The sequence below is a fragment of the Pseudophryne corroboree genome, chromosome 10 (genome assembly GCF_028390025.1).
Source record: "Pseudophryne corroboree isolate aPseCor3 chromosome 10, aPseCor3.hap2, whole genome shotgun sequence".
Taxonomy (NCBI): Eukaryota; Metazoa; Chordata; class Amphibia; order Anura; family Myobatrachidae; genus Pseudophryne; species Pseudophryne corroboree.
The window spans coordinates 348,810,294-348,822,576 of NC_086453.1; the positions used below are offsets into that span (position 1 = coordinate 348,810,294).

The following is a 12,283-nucleotide window of genomic DNA, read 5'->3' on the forward strand; positions in this document are numbered from 1 at the left end:
TATTAATGGTCTGTTGATAACGCAGATGCATTATATGAGATTATGAAGCTTATTAGAACTGAACGTATTTGTGATAAATGGGTCTGGTCATCAGTGATTCCTCCGGTGCTCACCTATTTAGCGCCACTTGCCGCCAATCCTATAGACCTCTATGGGGACGGTGGAATCTGCATTGCATCAAGCAAGAAAAACAAACACTTTTTGGCGCTAGATAACACCATCTGAACACAGAATTTGACAGCAGATAAGAACCACTCGGGCCCGTCTAGTCTGCCCTAAACATACTAGGGTTAATTATTGTCGGAAGCCAATTAACCTACCAGTATGTTTTTGGATTGTGGGAGGAAACCGAAGCACCCGGAGAAATCCAAATGCAACTGTATCAATTATGATAACCTATATATAGGGTGTGGCATGGAGGTTCGACAACACTTAGGTCGACAGTGATTCTAGGTCAACAGGGTTTCTAGGTCGAACAACGAGAAAAGAAGACTCTTTTGTGGGCGCACTCTTAACTTCAAACAATGTGTAGATTAATCAGAATAGGTTAGAAAATCAACTTTATTTAGTATCACAAATTTAAGATAATCAGTGGTTCATGAAGAAAATAACAGTCAACAGGTGATACTAAGTGCTGATATAGGATAAAAACTGAATTCCGGCTGACGGAGTAAGTTCTAAATATTGTAAGCAATAGCTTCGATATTGGACGGTACGTTCCAATGACAAGTGGATCCCTGCTCTGTGCTTTTATCAAAATAAACAGATAGTAAAGCCTGGATACTAATTATATTGTGGATGGAAATACATATCATAACCAGCTAATTATGAAAAGAGAGGAAAAAGAGTGGGAAATAAGTTGGCAGAGTGAATCTGCTGTCAGTGTTAGACACTGAGCATACTGAACCAATATGAGCTCTACTAAACTGAGTCTTCCTCAATGGTCACCCACTTGAGTACTGACCCAGCCCAACACTGATTAGCTTCCGAGATCGGACGGCCTCGGGCGTTTCCAGTGTGGTATGATAGTAGAGAGAGTAAACGATGATTGGAAGCTCTGGAATCACTGATGAGAGTTCACGAATTACACAGTTATTCAAGAAAGATGACAGAAATAAGCCAATAAGGGAAACCAGATGGATCTGCTGCAAATGTCAGCCAGGGGCGTGGCCCTGAATCAATGGTGAGAGTCCATGAAATAAGAAGTAGGTGGAAAAAGGAGAGAAAATAAAGAAAATACACAATAATGACAGTCCTGTTTGGGCTATTTGAAATTCTTTGACAAAGAGCAAATGTGTATGTTTATAGCAATAGCTGAATAAATTAGAATATTATTGCTCTGAAATTAGCTGGATTAATGATAAGTACCAGGTAAAGTATGGTCTCCGTGAATGTAGTTTTCTACTAGAGTACAAATAGTACAATGTATCAAAAATATCCAAATACAAGGTGTCTATGATAAAGAAAAGAAACAGAGCCAGATGAAAGGATAACAATGTAACAAGTATACGAAGGTGTCTCTTGACTTAGAAAGGCCTACTGAGGTTCAGAAAAACCACTGCCCATATCACAATACATATGTAAATCAATAATGAACTTTGATAAAAGCAATATCATAAAATAGATAAATATTGCTGATATGTAAAGGCTGAAGATGCACCATAAGATCTGAAAACCTGTTAGTACTGATTTCAATGCACAAGTAGTAAGTGAGGTATGTCCAATAACCTATTGCTCACAAGAGCGGATAAAATTAAATGTCCAACCAGTGCGGGCCACAATCTGGTAATTCCACCATTCAATAAGATTATCGTGGTGAAAGGTATAAAGAAAACTGATATTACCCGCGCTGGGTGTAAGGGTACATAAGGGTTATATTTATGCAGGTGCACTTTATAACACATGCATCCTATCACCACACATGATCTGACAGTAAGGCACGCTATGGTATATAACAGTATCAGACACCTTGGCCTCGGTCACATTTATTATTTTTCTTTATTTTTCTTTTTCTTTATCAACAGTTACTCACTCTTGGCTTCATTTACTAAGTTTTTAAGAATAAGAGAATATATATAATATATCCTTTCAGTTTGATATGGGCAGTGGTTTTTCTGAACCTGAGTAGGCCTTTCTAAGTCAGGAGACACCTTCGTATACTTGTCACATTGTTATCCTTACATCTGGCTCTGTTTCTTTTCTTTATCATAGACACCTTGTATTTGGATATTTTTGATACAGTGGGGTAAATTTACTAAGGTGGGAGATTTTTAGAACTGGTGATGTTGCCCATGGCAACCAATCAGATTCTACTTACCATTTATCTAGCTGCTTCTAGCAGATAATAGATATAATCCGATTGGTTGCTATGGGCAACATCACCAGTTCTAAAAATCTCCCACCTTAGTAAATTTACCCCATTGTACTATTTGTACTCTAGTAGAAAACTACATTCACGGAGACCATACTTTACCTGGTACTTATCATTAATCCAGCTAATTTCAGAGCAATAATATTCTAATTTATTCAGCTATTGCTATAAACATACACATTTGCTCTTTGTCAAAGAATTTCAAATAGCCCAAACAGGACTGTCATTATTGTGTATTTTCTTTATTTTCTCTCCTTTTTCCACCTACTTCTTATTTCATGGACTCTCACCATTGATTCACGGCCACGCCCCTGTCTAACATTGGCAGCAGATCCATCTGGTTTCCCTTATTGGCTTATTTCTGTCATCTTTCTTGAATAACTGTGTAATTCGTGAACTCTCATCAGTGATTCCAGAGCTTCCAATCATCGTTTACTCTCTCTACTATCATACCACACTGGAAACGCCCGAGGCTGTCCGATCTCGGAAGCTAATCAGTGTTGGGCTGGGTCAGTACTCAAGTGGGTGACCATTGAGGAAGACTCAGTTTAGTAGAGCTCATATTGGTTCAGTATGCTCAGTGTCTAACACTGATAGCAGATTCACTCTGCTATCTTATTTCCCACTCTTTTTCCTCTCTTTTCATAATTAGCTGGTTATGATATGTATTTCCATCCACAATATAATTAGTATCCAGGCTTTACTATCTGTTTATTTTGATAAAAGCACAGAGCAGGGATCCACTTGTCATTGGAACGTACCGTCCAATATCGAAGCTATTGCTTACAATATTTAGAACTTACTCCGTCAGCCGGAATTCAGTTTTTATCCTATATCAGCACTTAGTATCACCTGTTGACTGTTATTTTCTTCATGAACCACTGATTATCTTAAATTTGTGATACTAAATAAAGTTGATTTTCTAACCTATTCTGATTAATCTACACATTGTTTGAAGTTAAGAGTGCGCCCACAAAAGAGGTCTTCTTTTCTCCTTGTTGTTCTATGTTTCAATACTGACTCAGGGTGCACCGCCAAATGACATAAGAACTAGAAAACAGAGTTTTCTTTCAATCATTCTATTTTGGTATTTAGCAAATTATTCTCTAACATTAACTATATCCTGTGCGGTATTCCCTCCTACATATGATAGGGTTTCTAGGTCGACATGGTCTAGGTCAAAAGGTCAACATGAGTATTTTTTTTTTTGGGGGGGGGGTCGTTTTGTCCGTACAGTGACCGGGAACCCCAATTAGTGCACTGCGTCTGCTCGCATGGCTTGCTTCGCTTACTATTCCCAATGGTAGCCCACGTGGATTGTTAAGTATGAAAAAGTTCAAAAAAAGAAAAAATTGTGGAAAACTCATGTCGACCTTTTGACCTGTCAACCTAGAACATGTCGACTTAGAGACCCTGTCGACCTAGAAACCCTGTCAACCTAGTTACTGTCAACCAACAGTGGTCGACCTAGACATTGCCGATCTAAAGGCCCGTACACACTGGCCGATATATCGGCCTTCTCTTGAACGGCCGATATATCGCGGGTCCGTCGGCCAGTGTGTACGGCCGATACGTCTGTGAACTCCGTCGTTCACAGACATATCCCGTCGGCCCCGCAGCACAGCCGACGGACTATATATCTACCGATATATTGGCGCGTCGCTGTGTGTGTACGGGCGGTCGGCCGACCGCCTGTACACATGCTGCGGTGGCCGGCGGCGATTGACGGCTGAACTGGGCGGGTGTGTGTACATGTCCGCCCAGTTCATGACGTCAGTCCCCGATGGATGCCCGATCCGTCCATAGATATATCTGCAGATCAATTGATCGGCAGATATGTCTTTCAATGTGTACCCACCTTAAGTGCGGTCGACCTAGAGGCCGAATACTATATATATATATATATATATATATATATATATATATATATATATGTACAGGCTTTAGAAGGCCAACATGAAATAAGTATGAATTTGGAGAAATGGGGGCATTTGGAGCTAAATTGCAGGAATCGCACATATTGCATTTCATTGTGATAACATTACGGTTTGGTCAGGCAGCCATGCAATTTTTCTAAACACAGAAAACCAAAGATTTAATTCAATCACCGCGCAGCAGAGGATGAGACACAATGTAGCCAGCCCTCGCAATCTTTGCCGAAAATTGTTTGAAAATTTTATTTGATACTCAAGGGTGATAGAAATAAAGTGACTTCAGGCTTCAGCTGCCAGAGTCTGGGAGATAATTACAGTCGCCTGTGGAAAGTTTGCTGAGTTCAGGATTCATTGAGGAGAGAAAATCTCTCAGGGCCAACCCTAAAGCAAATACTGTCAGTGTGACACTAGTCAATGTGTGGAGAGGGAGAGATTGCTGGCTGCAGCGCAGGACTCACGTGGAATAAATCTACAGAGAGCTGAGCTAACACTTGCCAGATAGGATCTGTCAGAGAGCACACAGGGTCTGTGTGGTGCCCGCTCACGCCGCAACAGCAGCAACGCGCCCGAGTGAAGAACAAAATGTTTCTGTTACAAAGAACGTGTGCGGGTTTTTGGTCATCATTTTTCTTATTGAAACAGGGGGAAGAGCAGCGACAGAGATTGCAGCAGCCAATCATTATCATGTGCTTAATACTGTAGAACGGGAGTATGAGACAAACAATGCATAAGTCCCCTCAGGTATTAGAAGGGTCACTGTCTCGTCACTCTCGGACAATGTACACGGTAATAGCTATGGCTGATATAAGAAAGCATGGCTGATTCCTGGACATCTGATAGCGGGTGACACCATTTCTATGTAATAAATCACCATTGGCTAGTAGAAGTTGCAGAAGTAAGGATGGCCGCACACATATGAGGTGGTCACTAAGCTTGAGCCATGTAATCAAGTACCAGGGGCTGCCCAGCTCAGATCCCAGCCCACACCAGTGACAACTACACTGTGTAGGAACTAGAGGCGGGCACTCCTGAGTGTCAGGGCCCGGGACTGCAGTCCCTGCAGTCCCCCCCTGGTGACGGCCCTGGTTGCAGCAATTTATCATTAAAGCTTCACTGGCCTCTGCTTCCTGGCAGTACTGGCTGTCAGCGGTAAGACGTAGCTTCTAGACATTGTTCCAGGGCCATCTTTGGTTCACAATCAGCTCTGGATTTGCAACAGGGCAGAGAGGGGCCCCACATATAGCTGCTTCGCCAGCATGAAGGGGGCATTGTGACATAGTTCAACTGGTGATTCTTTGTGCATCCCTCCCAACATTGACTTTGGGGAAACTGGTATGCCCAAAAGAGGAGCAGAGCCTCGTTGAAAGGGGGCGGAGCTTCAAGGCAAATCCCCTGTTTACATCACTGTAGGGGCGTACCCAGCAGTCCCTCTGCACTGTGAATAGATGGCGTGTGCATTGCATGGCATCTATTCACACAATCCTCTGCATAGAGCAGCAGTGACGGTGTTCCCCCACCCCACACACACACTTTTCACACCCTGCCAGACACTACAGCCCGCTGGGGGGACAATCTGAAAAAATGGGACTTGCAGGAGAGTTGTCTGTGGCATACTGTGAACTGGGCGTACTACAGTGTGGTTAATGCTAGATGTATGTGCACATTATACTCTTTAAAAACATTGCCAGTATAATGTGCTCACACTTTATTGGAAGAGACCCCCACATACTTTAGTACAGCCCTGGGTTTGTCCAAACTCAAATGTAATTTGCAGTAGAGAACTAAAGCTGTCCAGCATGTGTGGGCTGCAGGCAAAAGCAGCCAGTATTTACCCTACATGCAAAAATAAAAAATACATGTATTTTCTCCCTTTGCAGTGCAACATGGTTTGTACAGGTGCAAACTTGTTTGTTTTTGTGCTTTGCTCACAAACAATAGTCCCATGGTCTAGTGAACACCCCACAGCGACTGAGTTCTACTGATGTATATGTATATATGTGCACCGTACATCTATTCTGCACCAGTGTCTTACCGGATAACTGACATCCACTCCTTATTTACCTTGATTACTAATAAGCATGCATTCCGTGTCAGTGGCTACGTCTGTGACTGGACGGTTCCAGTTACCATTACGGATAAAGACACGGGGGAGAGGGCATAAGCGACCTGCGCCAGCTTGCCTGGGACTCTGCGACCTGGCATGTTCGGGATTGTGCATGCCAAACGCATCTCACAGGAGAGGCCTGAGCCCCAAAGGAGTGCAGATGAATATCACCAGGGGATTGCCTCAGCCAACAGAAATTACACAGAGACAGAGAGTTAGGGTCGATGAGCAAGAAAACATATCTGAATGGAGAGACAGTGCGTGTGTCAGGACACGTTTGTCACTGCAGCGCCCAACTTCCAGCAAAGAGAGTAATAGAGAACTAGAGGCAGATAGAATCTGTCAGGAAGGTTTAATTTGTGGAGGAACCGGCAGAGCCAGCGAGTGAGAGGACAACCCTTCATTTATTGAAGCAGACAGCAGGGAGGGGTGGGGTAACTGTGAGGAGCGATGAGCGGGAAGGGAAGAAGGAGCCATTCAGCAACTTTTCTGCACTGTGTCGCTTCCTGGCAGTGCAAACAGGACATTATCACTGTGACAGTCTGAGGGGGACAGCGCAGAGGAGCTGAGATGGTGATTTGGCCTAAGGAGAGGTGAAAATTAGACTGGCAGTGCATTGTCAGGAGATACGCTAAAATAGAATGGCGTTCTGCAGGATGAGGCCGAACAGTGTAACATACAGCTTAGCACTTGTGCTGCACAGCAGAGGAAGCCTGAGGTCCGAGAGGACACTGAAAGCAAAGGCCCCATCTGCCTGGGACTCGTAGGACACACGTGTGCGCCAGATCTGGTTTTACAGATACCGATGATGAGACTTTGTTTACCTGATCAATTGCGTCCGAAATGATAAAAATAGCATCCAAGAGGAGTTTGGGCTGCATTTATCTTTCGGCTCGCAGAATAATATAAACTAGTCAGCCGCGTTGCTCAGAATTGACCAACAAACAAAAGTATTGTGTGTTCTGCAATGCGTTCATCTAACGTTTACTATACGCCAAAAGTTTGCTGTATCCCGAAAGCAAAAGTTTCCTGTGTCCCGACAGTTTATTGTATCCTGAAATGTTACTGTATCCCGAAAATTTACTGTTTCCCCAAAGTGTCAGAAAGAATTCATTATATCAACCGAAGTTAGGGCAGAAAAAAATTGGCAAGGGCTTCGCCGCAATTTCCAACCCAAAGGGAAAAAGCGCTTCCCCCGCCACTCAATGCTTTTCCTATGGGAAAAAAAATCACGACTTTGACGCGTTATTCCTCAACAACCTGACCACTTATCACAATTGTGCGACCTGATTGCACATCTACATCACGTACACTATCGAATGACACATGAACCAGCAAAATCTGTGATGTCATTGCGGAGTAGTTGCTCTCACAAAAAATTTGCTTAGCCGATTAAATATATAGAAAATAAAAGATGAAACCTAAGTACAGTATGGCAGGCCAGTGAGACGCAGCGAGACCCACAACATTCTGAGGGCCCATTAATTATGAGTCACAGGTTTTTTTGGCCAAACTGGGGATGTGAAAAAGTAAAAATATACTTACTGTCACTTTGGGCTACTCTGTACCTAATTACGAGTCACATTTTCTCCTCAAATACTGTTTGTTTAACCGACATTCGTGTCTCATATGGGCTGTCATATCGGGATGCAGTCAGGATTCCGCCTGTTGGGAACCTGGCAGTCAGATTACCAGAGAGAGGTTAGGGTTAGACAGCGGGTAGGGAGGGGTAGGGGAGAGGGTATAGCACCCCTTACTCACCCCTGTCAGCTTCTGCGCAATCAGGATCCTGACGTCGGTATTTCCAACGTCAGGATCAAGCATGCCGGCTTCCCGTACTGATCCCGTCAACTAATTTACCCCGTTTCTGCTTTGTAATGTGAAGCCGACGTGACAGTGTTGCTGAAATCGGCTGCGTCAGAATCAGGCGCTGTGTTAGGAAAAGTGGCTGCAATGACAGTTCTAGGTAGAGATGAGCGGGTTCGGTTTCTCTGAATCCGAACCCGCCAGAACTTCATGTTTTTTTTCACGAGTCCGAGCGACTCGGATCTTCCCGCCTTGCTCGGTTAACCCGAGCGCGCCCGAACGTCATCATGACGCTGTCGGATTCTCGCGAGGCTCGGATTCTATCGCGAGACTCGGATTCTATATAAGGAGCCGCGCGTCGCCGCCATTTTCACACGTGCATTGAGATTGATAGGGAGAGGACGTGGCTGGCGTCCTCTCCGTTTAGACACTTGATTTACTAATTTTGGGGAGCATTAGGAGTACTCAGTAGTGTACAGTGCAGAGTTTTGCTGATAGTGACCAGTGACCACCACTTTTATTTATAATCCGTTCTCTGCCTGAAAAAAGCGATACACAGCACACAGTGACTCAGTCACATACATACCATATCTGTGTGCACTGCTCAGGCTCAGGCCAGTGTGCTGCATCATCTATATATATTATATATCTGTCTGACTGCTCAGCTCACACAGCTTATAATTGTGGGGGAGACTGGGGAGCACTACTGCAGTGCCAGTTATAGGTTATAGCAGGAGCCAGGAGTACATAATATTATATTAAAATTAAACAGTGCACACTTTTGCTGCAGGAGTGCCACTGCCAGTGTGACTAGTGACCAGTGACCTGACCACCAGTATATAATATTAGTAGTATACTATCTCTTTATCAACCAGTCTATATTAGCAGCAGACACAGTACAGTGCGGTAGTTCACGGCTGTGGCTACCTCTGTGTCGGCACTCGGCAGCCCGTCCATAATTGTATATACCAGTGACCTAACCGTGGTTTTTTTTTCTTTCTTTATACATACATACTAGTTACGAGTATACTATCTCTTTATCAACCAGTCTATATATTAGCAGCAGACACAGTACAGTGCGGTAGTTCACGGCTGTGGCTACCTCTGTGTCGGCACTCGGCAGCCCGTCCATAATTGTATATACCAGTGACCTAACCGTGGTTTTTTTTTCTTTCTTTATACATACATACTAGTTACGAGTATACTATCTCTTTATCAACCAGTCTATATATTAGCAGCAGACACAGTACAGTGCGGTAGTTCACGGCTGTGGCTACCTCTGTGTCGGCACTCGGCAGCCCGTCCATAATTGTATATACCAGTGACCTAACCGTGGTTTTTTTTTCTTTCTTTATACATACATACTAGTTACGAGTATACTATCTCTTTATCAACCAGTCTATATATTAGCAGCAGACACAGTACAGTGCGGTAGTTCACGGCTGTGGCTACCTCTGTGTCGGCACTCGGCAGCCCGTCCATAATTGTATATACCAGTGACCTAACCGTGGTTTTTTTTTCTTTCTTTATACATACATACTAGTTACGAGTATACTATCTCTTTATCAACCAGTCTATATATTAGCAGCAGACACAGTACAGTGCGGTAGTTCACGGCTGTGGCTACCTCTGTGTCGGCACTCGGCAGCCCGTCCATAATTGTATATACCAGTGACCTAACCGTGGTTTTTTTTTCTTTCTTTATACATACATACTAGTTACGAGTATACTATCTCTTTATCAACCAGTCTATATATTAGCAGCAGACACAGTACAGTGCGGTAGTTCACGGCTGTGGCTACCTCTGTGTCGGCACTCGGCAGCCCGTCCATAATTGTATACTAGTATCCAATCCATCCATCTCCATTGTTTACCTGAGGTGCCTTTTAGTTGTGCCTATTAAAATATGGAGAACAAAAATGTTGAGGTTCCAAAATTAGGGAAAGATCAAGATCCACTTCCACCTCGTGCTGAAGCTGCTGCCACTAGTCATGGCCGAGACGATGAAATGCCAGCAACGTCGTCTGCCAAGGCCGATGCCCAATGTCATAGTACAGAGCATGTCAAATCCAAAACACCAAATATCAGTAAAAAGCCTCTTTTTTTCTTTGCGTCATGTGCTGTTTGGGGAGGGTTTTTTGGAAGGGACATCCTGCGTGACACTGCAGTGCCACTCCTAGATGGGCCCGGTGTTTGTGTCGGCCACTAGGGTCGCTAATCTTACTCACACAGCTACCTCATTGCGCCTCTTTTTTTCTTTGCGTCATGTGCTGTTTGGGGAGGGTTTTTTGGAAGGGCCATCCTGCGTGACACTGCAGTGCCACTCCTAGATGGGCCCGGTGTTTGTGTCGGCCACTAGGGTCGCTAATCTTACTCACACAGCTACCTCATTGCGCCTCTTTTTTTCTTTGCGTCATGTGCTGTTTGGGGAGGGTTTTTTGGAAGGGACATCCTGCGTGACACTGCAGTGCCACTCCTAGATGGGCCCGGTGTTTGTGTCGGCCACTAGGGTCGCTTATCTTACTCACACAGCGACCTCGGTGCAAATTTTAGGACTAAAAATAATATTGTGAGGTGTGAGGTATTCAGAATAGACTGAAAATGAGTGTAAATTATGGTTTTTGAGGTTAATAATACTTTGGGATCAAAATGACCCCCAAATTCTATGATTTAAGCTGTTTTTTAGTGTTTTTGGAAAAAAACACCCGAATCCAAAACACACCCGAATCCGACAAAAATAATTCGGTGAGGTTTTGCCAAAACGCGTTCGAACCCAAAACACGGCCGCGGAACCGAACCCAAAACCAAAACACAAAACCCGAAAAATTTCAGGCGCTCATCTCTAGTTCTAGGCCTGCACGCATTACACCGCAATGACACACTACAGAACACATGGTAGACTTTATACTGTTCAGACAATCATAGCATTTGATAACTAAAACCACAAGCTGCACTTTTGTGTTTGCACCATATGATCACAATAAATACCCATACATACTAATACAGAGATAAAATTCAATCTTTGAGGTAAAAACACATTTAGTTCTGACTGCTTACAAAATGAACTGAATATCCTGGTGGTAACATTGATTTACAATTCTAACTGTGGGTAAATGATGTGCCACCTAACAGGACTCTCCGAGGTGAAAGAAATGGCTGCGGCTCTGCAGCACATTGCTCCCTGCACGGGCTTATCCGATAATGATTCCAGCAGGCAGCTCGCCTCGTCTTGCGGTAAGGGGCAATATATGTCTTTGCCGCGTGGAGGGGGGAGCTCGGTGATTGATGCCTGGAGCTATCTTAGCTGCAGCGGTGTTTTCATTTCATATTTATAAAACCTGATGGAGACATCGATCAATTAGGTGCAGCTTCTCGTGACACCGCGTGCAGCTCTTGGCCGTGAAATCTCAGGTCCAGCGTGAGATGGGTTTTATTGTGTTAGGGTGGCAGAGGGGATCTGAAATCAGCATCTCTTACCCTATGCTGAAGACTCACTGGGCTGCATAACAAGTGTTCCTAGGTCTCAGCAGGCAATAGGGGATCTCACAATGCCTTAGATCATCGGGATTGCATGTGTATAAATAAATGAAGACGGGGCATAACTCCCCTTTACACTTCACCGTCTAATTATTCCATAAATCAGAAAACAGAGCAAGCTCATTCAAAATAACATGACACACATAGTATAAGGTAGATGTATTCTCATTATTGGGGTTGTATAGACGGACACTGGGGTATTCCGTCTTTCTGAGGATTGCGCCGCGTCTCTGTACTGAAGAGTGACGCTCTATGAAGCGCATGGTGCCAAAAGGTTTATTTGTTTATTTTTGTTCAGGTTTGAAATGTCGACTGTCAGAATGTTAACATATAGCGGGGGGGGGGGGGGGGGTCCTATTAGAGTCGATAACCTGTTTTTGGGTGAAAAAAAATAACTTTTACCGCAAATCGCTAAAAAACCCTATCCAATTAGCTGTAAAAAGTTTTCACCCAATCATTTCACCATTAATTTCACTTCACCTACTCTGAGCAGGTGAAAAGTTGGGGAATATCCCTATTTTAAGGTAAAAA

General features: G+C 43.8%; 1 protein-coding gene and 2 pseudogenes across 2 annotated transcripts in view; 2 read left to right on the forward strand and 1 right to left on the reverse strand.

Moving 5' to 3' along the window:
- KIRREL3 (kirre like nephrin family adhesion molecule 3) overlaps positions 1-12,283 on the forward strand; it is a 1,017,151-nt gene that overhangs the window by 58,161 nt on the left and 946,707 nt on the right. The gene's annotated exons all lie outside the window — the stretch shown is intronic.
- LOC134968172 (5S ribosomal RNA) lies at positions 916-1,034 on the reverse strand (annotated as a pseudogene).
- LOC134968407 (5S ribosomal RNA) lies at positions 2,811-2,929 on the forward strand (annotated as a pseudogene).